Below are 12,347 nucleotides of genomic sequence, written 5' to 3' on the forward strand. Positions count from 1 at the left end.
GATGTTTGTGAAGAACTAGTGAGCATAACTTTCGCTAATAGTGAGCTTTTAGCAAAGATGGGAAAGGCTGAATCCCCCAACTGAGAATCACTGAAGACATTTAGTTGTTTCATACTACAGTTTGGGTAATTCTTTCAAAAGTGAGAGATAAAAACCTCCCAGCCATGCAACTGTTGCTAAGCTGACAGGTTTGCAACTGAGTTGTTGCATAGCAGATGCATGCAACAGATAAAATTATAATAAAATACACGCGATAAAATTGCCTAGTGTGTTTGGCCCTAAATTCTAGCTCGCATGCTGTTGTTCATCAATGCTGTACAGTAAATAATTAATGCTGTGAAAACACTATCAATGTCCCTACACAGAGCACCTGTCTCATTAAACATGTATAGACAGAGAGCCTACTGCATTGAATGGCTGATTGATGAATGATTAATTTGTTCTTTGGGGTCAGCATGGTTAAGGATTGCTTGGTTAAGAGGAACTTGCACAAACATTTACTGATTGTTAAAGTTCCTTGACTAAGGTCACTTCTATCTATGCGTGTAGATTTTGCTGGTTTTTTGTTTATTTTGTGCGGAAGATCAAGTATGATGCCCGCTTAGCTTACCGTGAGCAGAAGCTGTGAGTGCTTTTAGGAGCTATATTGTACAAACAATGGCTGTGTGATCTTGCCTGGATTTGGGTCGAGTGACCCAAATCCAGGCAAGATCACAAGATGTCGAGTGACAAGGGAACCTCAACGACTGGAGACATTCCCATTTGCAGAGAAAAATTTATGATTGAACATACTTTTTGCCACCTGCTTCGGGAATTGAACCACCAACCTGTCGCTTGCAGGTCAGGCATCTAGACCACTAGGCCACGGTTGCAGTTCTAGGCCACTAGAGTACTATCCTGAAGTGAGTGACAACGTTTTCTTTTCAGCATGCATCGTCGATTACGTGAACCGTAAACCGATGATATCGAGGAAGCAATGCGGGTATGTCAGGAAAGTTTTCAGCTGTCCAACTTTCCTGATATTTCGCCGAGCGTGTGCTCCCGCCTGTACAAGGTGAACCATTTCGGTGATAGTAATTCGCAGTCGTTGATAGCGTGATCTATTTATTTACATTAATGATAATTGCTGCAGAACTAGTATTTGATTCGAGCTTGCGAAAACAAGGAGGTTTCTTCGAGAAAAATGAGAATGCAACATAACAAAGTTTTTGCTGATGCAAACGCGGGTAAGTGTGTGATAGTGTTAACATCGTTATTATTGGTGATCACTGAAGTATTGCGACATCAATGCCAAGATATGACAATATAGTGTAAAGCAGCCTTTAAGCCCATTCCAGACTAGTTTCTATAAATATACTAACAGTAACAACTCTACCAGATAACTTCCAAAACAGGTAGATTTTTAACACCATTTTTAACCCATGTTCACATCAACAGCCTATGAATGTATTCTTTGAGATCAACTGCTCTTAATGCATGCAAAGGCGTACCCTTGGGTTTCCACTCAGATAGATCATGGCACATTTATATAGAAAACGGGAGTTTTAATACTGCATCAGCACTGCTTTTCACATTAAATATTAAATGAGTATTAAATCAATTAACCCGTAGTGAGTCTGCTCTTGTAACTTTTTCCTTTCGTGAGAATTTTTTAAAATCACAAAACATCATTCTTACTATAGTAAAAATTACATGTATAATATATATAAAGTTAAATTAATATATAAATCAAATAATAATATATATAAATAGAATTTAATGCCCAATAAAAGTATATAATTTTTTTATTGGGCAGTCCATAAGAATTTTTATAGAAACATGTTTTGCATATGGTGCCACAAAATGTGAAAAAATAAATAAATAAAAAGGTATTACCATGTGATGTCATATATTGAAAAAGGATTTATTCAAAAAACTTGAAACTTGTAAGTTTAGGTGTACATCTTATATCTTTTGACAACTATTCTGCAATGATTGGAGGCGGTCGATTAGTGCAGATATTTGAGTGTTGGTCTACCAAGCTGAAAGTTATGGGTTCGAGTCCAGTAAAAAGCAATATTTTATAAAATATTTTAATTACTGCTCTGTTCAGTGGGATGGCTTCAAACATGACTACAAAAGCAGAGTTTTATACCTAGATGTATTTTGGTACCAAGAGTCTGTTGAATGCACCACTAAAACCTATCTCAGACTAGTTTCTATAAATATGTACTAACGAATGCCCGGTGTTGCACAAGTGATAAAAAGGATTTTGCACAAAAAATTTATTTTTAATCAACATATACAACATTTATTATTCCAACTTTTAAATGAAGGTGCTTGTTTATTTCTGTGTGCAAGTTTAATTAAGTTTATGCTATATACACATATATTTATAGCATTTTGCAAGTTCAAGCATAATAGCCAAAGCACAAAGGAAACGGCCACAAGAAACGATTTTTTTGTTGATTCTGACCGAAATCACGAAATGAATGAAAAAGACAGAATTATTCGGCCAAAATTCACAGAATTGTCTAAGCTGTGCATTCAAACCAAAATCGTCGATGAAACAATCTTAATTGGCTAAACAAATTATTAGCCAGCACGATTTTAGCAGATTTTACAATTTATATAGTCCAAGACACGTATCACGACACACAATTAAAGTATGAGCGCAATTCGACATAGTACATACGATGCAACTGCCTAGATTGCGCTATTGTTGATTCTTTATCGTTCGGACACTATGGCTACACATCGTTTCTTTTTTAATAATAGCAAGTTCTTTTTTAGCAGCAAAAGTTCCGTTATAGAAAGAGTTGCCATCTTTAGTGCAATCAAGTCAGTTGCATTGTATTTACTAGGGAAAATCGCATTAGTATTTTCTTGCGTGTCGCGTTATGTGCCTCTTAATACATAAATTGCAAAAACTGCTAGAATCGTACTCGCTAATAATTTGTTTAGCCAATTAAAAGCGTTTCGGCAATGATTTTAGTTTGCATGCACAGCTCTGACAATTCTGTGAATTTCAGCTGGATAATTCTGTGTTTTTCGTTCATTTCGTGATTTCGGTCAGAATCAACGAAAACATCGTTACGTGTGGCAGTACCTTAAAGCATGCGTATTTTAACCAATCGCCATTAAAGACTGACAGGTGTAATAAGTATGCCCACATTTATTCTGCAGTATGTTAAAATGGCCGCATGGCGTAGTGGTTCGTGAGCCTGTCTGACAGGAAACCATTGGTTAATTGCTCAATTGCAGTGCAAAATGGTTTTTTGTTTGTGTAACTTTATCGCTATAACTAGACATATAGATGACAGACCAACAAACAAACACGTAGATTTATATATATAATTATAGCTGCAATCATTTACTACAAATCGTACTACCTAAGACATTCCTACAACGTGAATGTCAACAACATTCACGTTACAACAACAAAATTCCTACAGCATTCCGGAATTTTTTATGTTGTAAGGATTTTACATTATACAAACAGTAAAATACATGTAAATCTGTTCTAAGATCTTTTCAAACTCACCCCTATCAAAAAAAATTGACTGAACTTTTTAACTCAATGACTGTGCAGTAAGCGTTACAGCTATCTTAATTACGAGTTATCCTTCCAATTTAAATTCCTCTTTCACTACCTCCACCACTAGAGTGTGGCAGACAACACAGGCAATGAAACAGAATTAGTTATACTAACTACGATACAAAAAGTTGATTAGGGCAGGCCAATCAATTAGGTACAGCAGCTACAACAGGTAAAATGGCTACATGTATAGATAAGCCAATATCTCCCAGTTCAGCCTATGTGCAGGCTGGGTATCATCTAGGACACCTGCAATTGAACATCACGGTTGTTGTTATTCTATTACTTCCAAGAAGACAACACACAAGCATAAGCAGTATCATAAGTATGCTATGGATCAATAGGGCGTGCTAAAAATAGCGTCGTACACAAGCTGGTATGAAAACAATAGCTTGAAATCTATCTTTTTATTCCATGGAACTCAGCTTTTAGTGTAAGTTGGAAGGAGCTATGGTCCAGTGGTTAGTACGCTGGCATACAATCAGTAGGTCAGCGGCTCGAATCACAGAAGAACCACTGGTGGTTTTAGGAAGGACATTCAGCCACTTTTGCTCTGTGCCAAATCTCATTAGCAAATGGTCTCAATATAGTTTGTGCCAGAAAATACCATTTGCGGTGGTGACTCGTAAATGGAAAAGCTGAAAGAAGCAGTTTTCAGTCTCAATGGGTGTTCAACTGTTTGATCAAAGATTCAGCATGGCATTTCAATCATTTTCAGTCAACACGGTTTTACTTCCAAAATTTTGTCCAACCCATTCTTCATTTTGTTTTCTCTCTGATTCTCACTTCAAGCGTAAATTTGTTGATTGCTTTTTGAGTCTTCCATAATTTTATCAGGCATGATTTCATGTCACTAACCAAGCTGAAATTGATCAACAGAACTAAATTGGGTCAAATTGAATGATTAGTCTCCATTCTCCTTTTTTAAGAGGCAATTTGGCTATGTATTGACGATTTACCACAAAACTGCCACTTGAATTTGCTGAGTGGCATGTGACAAAGGTAAACAGGTTGCACGCTTTCTTTTTACCTCTATGTACTTTATAAAGCTATTCTAATAAAGATCAACCCAAAACCGGTCATGTTTAACATAATAGAAAGCTGCGTCCATTTGTATGTCTGTCTGTCTGACACCATGCTTAGAGGAAAAAAGGTTTCTCGCAAATTGATTTAGAACTGTGACAAATAAGTTGGCAGCATGCCCACTAGCACCTGCGCTATTCTGTCATCCACTAGAATTAGTGTGCACATAGTTATTATATGTGCTTTATTGACACAATTGATAATCTCTCATGGCACACGGACTGTCAGGGTTTAGGGTTTGGGTAAGTTTAGTAGTTTAGTAGTAATAGAAGTGCAATATATAAACTGAACCAATAGCAATGAACATATCTTATTAATGATTATATTACCTTCAATATTTAAACCATATCTAATTAACCGCTGGCTGTTGTATTATGTTGAAAATCAAGCTGAAATGTTATAGGATACACAAAAAATAATAATTGAAAACAACCAATATGTTAAAAGTGGCTCCTTTTATTATTAATCTAGCTGAATGCCGGGCGTTGCAGCGGTAATAAAAATAGCTTCTAAACAATGGCAGGTAATGTAGTTGTCATTGGCAACTTAGCAAATTGCTATTAAAAAAATGTCAATTTGAGTAACTTAAGCTAGCAGCATAAGTTTGTCTAAATCTTTCTATAATAAGTGCCCTGAAGCCAGCTTAGAATCATTCCGCGTGACGGTATTTTGTACCTTAGGCGTGCTTATTTTAATCGATGTACTGAATGTTACCACAGTTATTCCATTGTATAGCAGCTTTGCCTATTGGTTGAGCTTGCCTGTCTGCAAATCTGGAGGTTCTGAGTTCAAATCCAGTCTGAATCGCATTTTTCATTCCTAAAGTTAAATCGCTATCGCTGGACACACAAACGACAGCGGAAAAACAAACACTAAGATGTATATACCTGTATACAGTTTGTAGAAAAATTTATCATTTGGCTTCCAGTCATAGCCTGAAAGCATTTACTCTGCAAACGCTGACACTACAAAAAGAGGCTTTTTATAATAATAACAATAATAATAATATTGGTAAGATATAATAATAAGGTATAATAAGGTATAGTAAGGTATAATAATAATAAGATTGGTAAATACAAAGAGCTTGGGTTTGAGATAAACAAGCTGTGGAAGGTGAAAACCGAAGTGATACCAATAGTAATTGGTGCACTCGTAACAATATCAATGAGACATATAGCATACCTGGCCGAGGTGGAAATGAACATGTTTTTTGAGACTATACAGGAGACAGCCATCTTAGGAACAGCTCACATATTGAGGAAGGTCCTCTCTTAGTGGAATTGAGGAAGATGTTGGATCCTTTGGCCTTTTGTTAAGACCCGGACTTAACACGGACTAAAACCAATCACCTACCCCCACACGACTGTGAAGAAACACTTTTACAATAATAATAATAATACTAATAGGGTCAAGAATATTGCATCTCCTACATGAGACATTTTGACAGAAGCCTAAAGAATGTGACTGTAACACAACCCAACTTCAATCAAAAATGAGACTAACATAACAATGTACAATAACTAATATACTATATACCTGCTAATGTAGACACCTGTTAACACCTGCTAACATAGACACCTGCTAACAGTACTTGTGTGTTTTAGGAACTGGACTACTGGGGGTTGGAGAAGAGCGCAATAAGCATGTGTTGCTGGAGCAAGTACGATGCCCACAGGTCGACCAACAGTATGTACGAAGAGCTTGAAAACTTATTTGACGATGGCTCATCGACCACCCCTGAGTCAGAGAATTCAACCTGCTGGAATAAAGTTCACTTTTACGTCTTTCAAACTCTTGAGAATCCTTCCTTTTCTGTCGGTGCCAAGGTGAGTGCTCGAACTTAGCTGAAAAGGCTCTGAATATGCAGTAAAGTATTATACATATTGAAATGAACAATGCGAGAGCTGCCGTTGTGTCGTAGTTAACACTCTAGACTGCCAAGTGGCAGATCAGCAGTTCAGAATTATATGAATCCATAAAATTCCACAAATCTAGTAACTAAGAGAACACATCAAAAGCAAAATTATATTATGCCCATATTATATACTTATGTTATCAATTATAGTTATAATATTATATTTATATTAAATGTCATAGTAATATAGGATATACCATAATATATTATAATATATTGTAATATATTATACATAATATGTCATAATATATCATATATAATATGGTATAATATATTATATAATGTGTTTTAATATATTATATGTAATATATCAGATATAATGTATTATAATATATTCATATTATAATATATTATATATAATGTATTATAATATAATATATATAATATATTATATATTTTAATATATGATATATTATAATATATTATATATAATATATTATAATATATTAAATATAATATATTATAATATAAATATATTATAATATGTTATATATTGCAATATGTTATAGATTATATGTTATAATATATTATATATAATATATTATATCATATTAGCAAACTTTAGTGACATTGCGAGTAATATAGCATCGGTATGAGTATTTTAACCCTTCCAATGACTGTCTGCTTAATGTATCCATTGTATTTCGTGTAGTTTAATGGGTTAGATTGTTGCCTTGTGACCTGGTGGTTCGGAGTTCTAATCCAGTGCTATGCAGGTTTTTGTTGCTATATTTTAAATGCTGAGCATACACACAAGACAAAACTTTGAGATTTATATATATAGACTACTGAATGCCCGGCGTTGCATGGGTAGCAGAATAATTACTTAATAAACTTGAGTAACTTACCTGGAAAGCTAGATCGTTACTAAGTAACACCCACGTTTTGGGCCAGCTTAACAATTGTTAAGCTGGCCGTCCATCGTGAACGGTCAACAATGCTAATTATTAATCTCAAGGAAGCGCTTCAAGCGTGAGTATCTTAACCAATGTAATGACTATTTGCTCATTGAATTTATTGTGTTCTGTGTAGCTTAATGAGTCAGTTCGCCGCCTCTAGATTTGGAGTGAGATCAAGTCCAGTACCGTGCAGATATTGCATTGCTAGATTTTAATTGCTATAACTAGACACAGGGTTTAACAAAAAGACAAACACTGAGACTTATATATATATATATATATAGATTATGACAGTTTTTGCCTTTGTTCGTTGGCTAATGAACCGGTAGTGAATCATATCTACTAAATAATGCAGTGGCGTCACTATATGATGCAGTAATGCACTATTGCTAAATAGTGTGGTGATGTTATATAAATTATGCATGCCATATAATGCAATAATGTCATATACTGCAGTATTGCTATCTAATGCGGCAAATTCATATAATGCCATGTCATTAATGCTATATAATTCAGTAATGCCATATAATGCATTATTGCAGTAATGTCATCAAACGCAACTTTCTCTGGGCACATCCGTTTGACTAACTCAAACATCAAGCTGAGTTAGGCGTGGGTCTTAAGGTTCTAGGTTCAAAACCAGTTGGTATCTTTTTTTGGAAAAAGTTAGGCTGACACTTGCAACCAGCTGTGATTGTTTCTCTACCCAATGTGTCCAAAGGATGTTAATGATTATAAACCATTATAAATTATAAACTAGTGTAGAGGTAAACAGACCCGACCAATAGAAACAGAAACAATCATGGATGTGATGAAATAAAAGTCTAATTGAATTTGTTATAATTTTTATGATTGGTCCAGCACACTTTACATAACCCTTTGAACTCTAATGCCTGGTATTCCGACTTTGCGAGGGATGTGTCAGAAATCCTAACGGCTGGAATACCGGCATTCAGATGGCTCTGTTTACAATTGTCGTTTCTAAGTAACAGCATAAACCAATCAAATTAGTTCTTGCACAGGGTATTAAACGGAATATTGCACTTCTATTTTTAACCATTTTTAATCATCTTTATTTATTTCCTTCGTTATAATAACAATTTTATTGAGACGATAGTACGAAAAAATCGATACAATTTGTTTTTTGGTATGTCATGAATAATTGTGACACAAATGAAGAATTAAAGTATATGGTACCAACTATAACTTTGCAGATTATTCTGACTCATAAAATGATGATCACATCATTCACATGTGATTGATGGATATGATGCTACTGTTCAGATTTTCAGAGTATTTAAAATCGTACGAATTTTTATGGTTTTAGCCCGAACAACTGTAAAACACTTTTTTTTCTATTTGTTAACATTTGCTGTAGGTTGCTGATTTACCAAATATCATTGGATTATGAGCATATTAACCCTTTTGCAAGTGGTGCGACATTCATGTCGTTTTGCGATGTCGATCTTAGTGGGTGGTGCAACATTAATGGCGATATCGTACGCACTACGTATTAAGACTTACTACTGGTCTGTGTTCATTTTTCTATTCAATTAAATACTTTATAAAGTAAAAGAACACATGTAACGACTTGAATAACTATACACTTTAGACATGTATCTTCTCATTTCAACTTGTTTTGGGGCAATCGTTATCAAACGTCCTTCAATGTTTTTTCACTCAGTAAGATACTAAGCCTTTTCCCCCCGAATCGAATTTTATGCTTTTATGTGAACAAAAGAACTTGCTATTGGTCTGTGTTCGTTTTTCTATCAAATTAGATACTTTTAAAGTAAAAGAACACATGTGAGGACTTGAATTACTACATTTTAGACATGCATCTTTTCATTTCAACTCGTTTTGGGTGATCATTATCAATATCGATATGTTTTTTTACTCAGTAAGATACTAAGCCTTTTTCCCCGAAATGATTTTTATGCTTTACGATCGTTGTCAATGCCCTTTTTTTCTGCCTTTTGTACTTAGTGAGATCCAAGCATTAATCGTTTGAGAACACAAAAAACATTTTATAATCATGTGTTCATCTCCCCAACGACCTGCTAGATCAACTCGAAGGGCCCAGTTTGTTTTGGCAGATTCTATAGTTGATGACTCAGACAATGACTCAAATTTTTCTGATGTCAATTTAATGGACTTTGATCTAAGTGATGAGTCTAGTGATGACGATGCTTCTGTTGTCACTTATCACAATTACGCAATATGGACTATAGACCACAAATAGACTGTATGGACTATGGATATGTGCTATGGGCTAACTCTAAACAGTGGCAATGCATTACAAAGTGTGGTTCTATTTGTAAAATGCTTTATTTGTAATATAAATACAGAATATTTTTTATTCAACAATATAACATTATCGCAACAACAATCAAATTTTTCAATTTTCTTAAAAATTTACATGTGTAAGGGTAGTTTAAATAGCTCAAATAGGCCCAAAGGGTGTAAAACTGTTTGTACAATGCCTTGTTATATGATACAAACCTATCATACAACCATAGTGTAGCAAAAAAATATCCTTTCAATAAAGTTTCAAAATTTTCATATTTTTGAAAAATTAATTCACCCAGGACGATCTGAAATAGGCTCAAAAACTCACCTGCGAAAGGGTTAAGATATTTTTAATAAAAGTTTCCAAAGTTCCCATCGCTGAAAAATTTGCCTAGGGATACTGACACGTATTGATAAGGATGGCCAGGGCTCAAAGCGATACAACGCAATTTGTTTTCTTCGGCGTTGTTTGAAAAAGGGTAACTAACAAGAGCTTAGCTTACTGAAAGCAAAAGTTGCTATACATGTTTTTACGAACGGATCAATGTTTAACAGACAATTTTTGTTACACTGTTGGCTCTGTGATTAGCTGGACTTTTTTTAGTCCAGTGGCGAAGAAACCTCGACGACTGTAGACCTGCCCAGTAGCATTTTTTGGGAATTGAGCCGCAACCTCCTGTTCAAAGGTCAGGGGGTTTTTAGACCACTAGGCAACAGTTTCTCTCAAGGTTATAACAGATTACAAAAGATATTCAAATACTACACAGTAGTTAGTTCATTTTATGACATAGACTGTGTTCCTAAGAATCAGTAGACATTTATTTTCAACAATATGTGCTGAGACAACGTAGTAAAGTTTACAGTTGTAAACATACTAGAGATCAATCAAAACAGATTTTATGGGTAGACAAGTGGCATTATGCCAGTTAAGGCACGCGTTCTGAGGCCATTGTGGTGGCCAATGAGGTAGACACAGCTTGACCAAAGCGAAGCGGCATGAGAATGGTCAGGGCAATAAATACTCACAGCATAGACACCAACAATAACAAAATTCAAAATTAGCTCAAACTGCTATGAAAAAAGCACCACATGCCTACTATTATATAAAACTAGTACCCTGCCAGTCCAGTGAGCACCAAGAGATAGGCAAATGTTCTGGTAAAACAAAAAAATGTATCTACCCAATTTTTTAATTAAATGTGATGGTGGCTGAGTGGTGTAGGTGTAAGCATTATTGTCTCTAAGAATGTTGTTGTTGAGTGTTGTGAGTTCAAATCCTATGCATTGCAATCTTTTTTCCAATCTCTAATCATGGCTTAGGACATACAGACAACCGGTGGGCGGACAGATACGCCTCTCATTGTAGTAAAAATTACTATCATCAGCATTAAGTCATCGTATAATTAATATTAGTTTTTATTGATTATTATCGTTATTAGTTTTTACTTTTCTAACGATTTAATTAATCAATTTAATTATTGTTTATTATGTTATCTAGGTGTTCGGCTTCATCTCAATGCTGGTAACATTTGTCAGCATCTTTCAATTTGTGGCGGAAACTCACTATGTCTTTCAACAAATCAAACTAACCAATGGTACAAGGCTACCAGCACCTACCCCTTCGCCTCCCCCTACAGATCCATGTCAAAAATTGCTAAACCATCTGACCAATCATACTGCAGATGAGACCTTGAATCAAACGCATAATGAAACAGGTAAATACAAGTGCAGAAACTCGTTGGTTTTGATTATAATAATATAATGTTTATGACTGAATAAGATGCTTAAAGGCTGGTTCACGCTATATAGTCAAGGTTGTACTCCCAGTGATTGTTCATAGACTATCTACCCCGTGAACAGATAGCATCGCTGAGTTAACGCGAACATGTCAAAAAGAGTGGAAGCCGTCAAACTTTTCCGGTATTTCACCGAGCATCCACAACAGTCTTTGCAATATGCACCACTTCGGCAATAGGGATTGATTGTCGCGAAAATTCGGCAATGCATGGTATCATGAGAACGATATGCTGTAGACTAATCGCTAATGTAAACACAGATGAGTGTTTACATCTGTGTTTACAACTAATGTGAACATAGTTATTACAGACGATCACCAAAGTCTTGAGGGATTAACACTGACATACTGTGATATAGTGCAAACCAGCCTTTACAACGCGCCTTTTCACATATGTATTTTGTCATTTCTCTTCAAAACAAGCTGTAAATATATTCTGCACAGCTTAATGACATGAGAAAAGTTCCGGTAAATGTCTGCTGTAGATTGCTCTTTGATCTACAGAATTACGATTCACTTTGAACAACGAAGAACGAATCGTGTTTTTTCTATTGACAGGTTTGGAACACAGTCTACATAATGAGGGTCACATCGACAGCCATCTTGTTTTTCATTACCTCGACTTTGTAACCTTTGGCTACTTTGTAGCAGAAATCGTAGTTCGATTTGCCTTTACTTATGACAAGAAAAAGTTCTGCAAATCTGCTTTGAACATAGTAGAGGTTATCTGCATTGGTGCACATTTCTCATCAATCATAGAGCACAGGATCGCAGTCGATGGTGATGTGG

The sequence above is a fragment of the Watersipora subatra genome, chromosome 6 (genome assembly GCF_963576615.1).
Source record: "Watersipora subatra chromosome 6, tzWatSuba1.1, whole genome shotgun sequence".
Classification (NCBI taxonomy): domain Eukaryota; kingdom Metazoa; phylum Bryozoa; class Gymnolaemata; order Cheilostomatida; family Watersiporidae; genus Watersipora; species Watersipora subatra.